General features: G+C 46.7%; 1 non-coding gene across 1 annotated transcript; it reads left to right on the top strand.

Moving 5' to 3' along the window:
- The first annotated feature begins 1,230 nt into the window (after window positions 1–1,230).
- LOC115837163 lies at window positions 1,231–1,331 on the top strand. Its single transcript, XR_004032193.1, has one exon. It is a non-coding gene; the product is annotated as a small nucleolar RNA U13 (small nucleolar RNA).
- Window positions 1,332–4,237: the final 2,906 nt, after the last annotated feature.

The raw sequence follows: 4,237 nt of genomic DNA, 5'->3' as shown, positions 1-4,237 counted from the left end.
TTGTTTAACAGAGGCTAAGAAATGTACCCAGCTTTTGAACAAGAGTCACAATTCAAGTCCAAACCCTAAAAGGTTTGTTTTTTTTTCCTTGTGATGGAGTCTCGCTCTGTCACCCAGGCTGGAGTGCAATGACATGATCTCAGCTCCCTGCAACCTCTGCCTCCTGGGTTCAAGCGATTCTCCAGCCTCAGCCTCCTGAGTAGCTGGAACTACAGGCGCACACCACCACACCCAGCTAACTTTTATATTTGTATCTTTTAGTAGAGATGGGGTTTCACCATGTTGGCCAGGCTGGTCTCAATCTCCTGACCTCAAGTGATCCGCCCACCTTGTCCTCCCAAATTCCTGGGATTACAGGTGTGAGCCACCAAGCCCAGTCCCTTCCAGGCTTTTAAATCTCAGCCTTGCCACTTACTAACTCTATGACCTTGGGCAAGTTTCAAAGCCAAAACAAAGCTAACTGATATCATAGAATGGATTTTAAAAGTATGTTGAAAGTTGCATAATATCAACCTAAATTTACAAACAGACAAATTATTTACGAAATATTTCAAAATTGTCAAATTGAATAACTGGAAAATAATCAGGCTGTATAGTTCTGCATTGAAATCAATAAAAATAGGGCTCAAAATAACAGTTCTGAAGAATCCTTGGGCACACCTCTGGATATAAGATCCAAACAAGAGACAACTAAGGAAATTGTTAACTCCTGGTAACTACCAGAGCCTTGAGGAAAAACGTGCTTTTAGCTCTCCTCTGGGGACAAATGACTATAGCTCACTGGGTCAGACAGGGTCCATGATGAGATTTTCTCAAGAGGGGAAGGTGGTAAGGGCAAATTATAAAGATACACCTTCTGGCTGGGTGCAGTGGCTCAATCCTGTAATCCCAACACTTTGGGAGGCCAAGGGAGGCAGATCACTTGAGGTCAGGAGTTCAAAACCAGCCTGGCCAACATGGTGAAACCCCCTCTCTGCTAAACCATATATAAATATAAAAATTAGCCAGGCATGGTGGCACATGCCTGTGATCCCAGCTACTCAGGAGGCTGAGGCGAAGAGAACTGCTTGAACCCGGGAAGCAGAGGTTGCTGTGAGCTGAGATCATGCCACTGCACTCCAGCCTGGGCAACAGAACATAACTTTGCCTCAAAAAATTAAATAAAATAAAGATAGGCCTTCTGATGACTAACGCCCAGTCATCTCTACTAAAAAATAAAAAAATAAAAAAATCCTTTCGTAGTTCATGAGCATGATGATTGTGTTCACACGCATGTTTGAAACGTACCACCACAAATCTTGTTACAATGTTGGTACATTACCTGCCTGGCATGAAAAAAAAAAGAGTGAGAGAGAAATCCCTGAGTCACACCTCTGTTCACACATCTGTTCATTTTAAACTAGATCTTGGCCTCAACTGTTACAGCAAAAGGGAGGTCACAGCAGAAAAACTAAAGTTTTTTTGGCTTCCAGGTAGGCAGGAATCCAGATTCAAGCAATATAAAGACTATTGAGGGAGGGTTTCAAGAACTAACTTTAGAGGCCTACCACATCGTTAGCCGTACCCATCCCTGCCAACCTAGGTACAAAGATGGGGGTGCTGAAATCCAATTCACACGTTGCTGATACAAAGCTGCTTAGAGCCTGAGAAGGGTGAAGCCCTCTTCCATTACATCTGCCCAGACCTCCAGCCATTCTAATTAACACAAAAGCAAGAAACATGCCTCACCCTTCCCCATCCCCATACCCGCCAAAATGTGACACCCTTTCACATCTTGATCAGAAATAGATCGCGTAAACAATAACAAAACCCTAAGCCTGGAGTCGCATATTTATTTTTTTTAACAAATACTTGTTCAGCCCCTGCCGAGACCAGCTTGGTTGGGGAGCCCCTAACCCAGCAGCACTAGAGGAATTAAAGACACACACAGAAATATAGAGGTGTAAAGTGGGAAATCAGGGGTCTCACAGCCTTCAGAGCTGAGAGCCCTGAACAGATTTACCCACATATTTATTAACAGCAAACCAGTCATTAGCATTGTTTCTATAGATATTCGATTAACTAAAAGTATCCCTTATGGGAACCGGGATTAACTGTAAGTATCCCTTATGGGAAACGAAGAGATGGGCCTAATTAAAGGAATACGTTGGGCTAGTTAACTGCAGCAGGGGCATGTCCTTAAGGCACAGATTGCTTGTGCTATTGTCTGTGGTTTAAGAATGCCTTTAAGCTGGCCTGGCGTGGTGGCTCACACCTGTAATCCCAGCACTTTGGGAGGCCGAGGCGGGTGGATCACAAGGTCAGGAGATGGAGACCATCCTGGCTAACACAGTGAAACCCTGTCTCTACTAAAAATACAAAAAAATTAGCCGGGCGAGGTGGCGGGCGCCTGTAGTCCCAGCTACTCGGGAGCCTGAGGCAGGAGAATGGCGTGAACCCCCCAGGGGTGGAGCCTACAGTGAGCCGAGATCACGCCACTGCACTCCAGCCTGGGCGACAGCGAGACTCTGTCTCAAAAAAAAAAAAAAAAAGAATGCCTTTAAGCAGTTTTCCACCCTGGGCGGGCCAGGTGTTCCTTGCCATCATTCCAGTAAACCCACAACCTTCCAGCGCTGGCGTTATGGCCGTCATGAACATGTCACAGTGCTGCAGAGATTTTTGTTTATGGCCAGTTTGGGGCCAGTTTATGGCCAGATTTTGGGGGGCTTGTCCCCAACAAGCCCCTACTCTGTGCCCTGGCCCATTTTCTTCTCCATGGATCCCTGGGGCTGCCTTTAATCTCCCTATTCCACCCTTGCTTGCCCTGCAGGTCTCCAGTTCATAATCTATTTACTGTTCCTTCTCCAGGGCCCCACCTTCTGGTGTGCAGATCTGCCATCCCTTTTCTCCAGCATGGATTAGTTCTACAGTCCTCTCTGCCCCAGGCTTTACCTCTTTTCTCCTGGCTTAATTTCATCACCCTTAATCTCTTCATTGTTCAGCCCTTCTTGCAGCTCTTTCCCAGTCTCCTGCCACTAGTATCTGATCTCAACCAACCCACACAACAGCCCCTGAATACAGCAAATGGGGCTGAAAGAATGTAATTCATTTGCCTGTGCTAATCCCACGAGTGAGTGGTCCCATTCAACAAATTCTGTAAATTAGTAATGGTAACAATAATAGCTGGCACTTGAAATTGAGCTGAGGGACAGGTTGCAGTTATTAGTAACGATGAAGTCTAAGGATTGACTTTGAGTGTGAGTGGCATGAGGCATGGAAGGATGCAAGGCCATTTGAAGAGGGGAAGCCTAAGAACACTAAGACTGATACTGTATTGAAGAAAAATCATGTGTAAGGATAAAACAATCATCAAGAAGGATGACAGAAACCACATGGGTGAGAGGAAGCTTGAAGGAATGTGGGCGTGTGTGGGAAGGAGGAGGCGTTAGAGGACCGCAACACAGTGGGGTAAAGTTTGATGATGTGCCAGTCAGAGGTGGTAGTGGGAGCTACAGAATGGGAGGGAAAATGGCCTGGACGCAGGAACGAGAACCCTCACCCCATTTGCAGGCCTGTGGTCTGAGGAGTGCGGGAGAGAAAACGGCCATCAACAGCAAGGGGAACAGTGTGCTCAAGAGAACCAGGTCTAGCAAGCAGGCAAACAGAGCATTCCGAGAAGTGAGGAAGTGAGGTTTTTGAAAGAATACAGCTGAGGTCCCTGTGGAAGAGTTGCAGAAGTTGGGTAGTGGGCCGGTGCGGTGGCTGACGCCTGTAAGGCCAGCACTTTGGGAGGCCGAGGAAGGCGGATCAAATGAGGTCAGGAGTTTGAGACCAGCCTGGCCAACATAGTGAAACCACGTCTCTGCTAAAAATGCAAAAATTAGACGGGCGTGGTGGTGCGCACCTGTAGTCCCAGCTACTCGGGAGACTGAAGCAGGAGAATCATTTGAACGTGAGAGGTGGAGGTTGCAGTGATCCGAGATCACGCCACTGCACTCTAGCCTGGGTGACAGACAGAGCAAGACTTTGTCTCAAAAAAATAAAAATTAAAAAAGTTTTTTTTAAAAAGAAGAAGTTGGAGAAGGGTAAGACATGGGATCAGAAAAGGGGATATCCAAGGCCATGTGGATATCAGAGTCTAAAGGATGAGCGATGACCTGGGAGACTGGGCTGACATAAAGAGGGAGGAACAGGAAGGACATGATGGGATTAGTCTCAGGATCCCAGAGCAGATTGCAGTGGCACGGCTGTGAGTGCG

This window comes from Nomascus leucogenys, chromosome 10 (genome assembly GCF_006542625.1).
Source record: "Nomascus leucogenys isolate Asia chromosome 10, Asia_NLE_v1, whole genome shotgun sequence".
In the NCBI taxonomy this organism is placed as follows: domain Eukaryota; kingdom Metazoa; phylum Chordata; class Mammalia; order Primates; family Hylobatidae; genus Nomascus; species Nomascus leucogenys.
The sequence above is the reverse complement of the archived record's forward strand: the minus strand, read 5'-3'. Positions and strand labels throughout refer to the sequence as shown.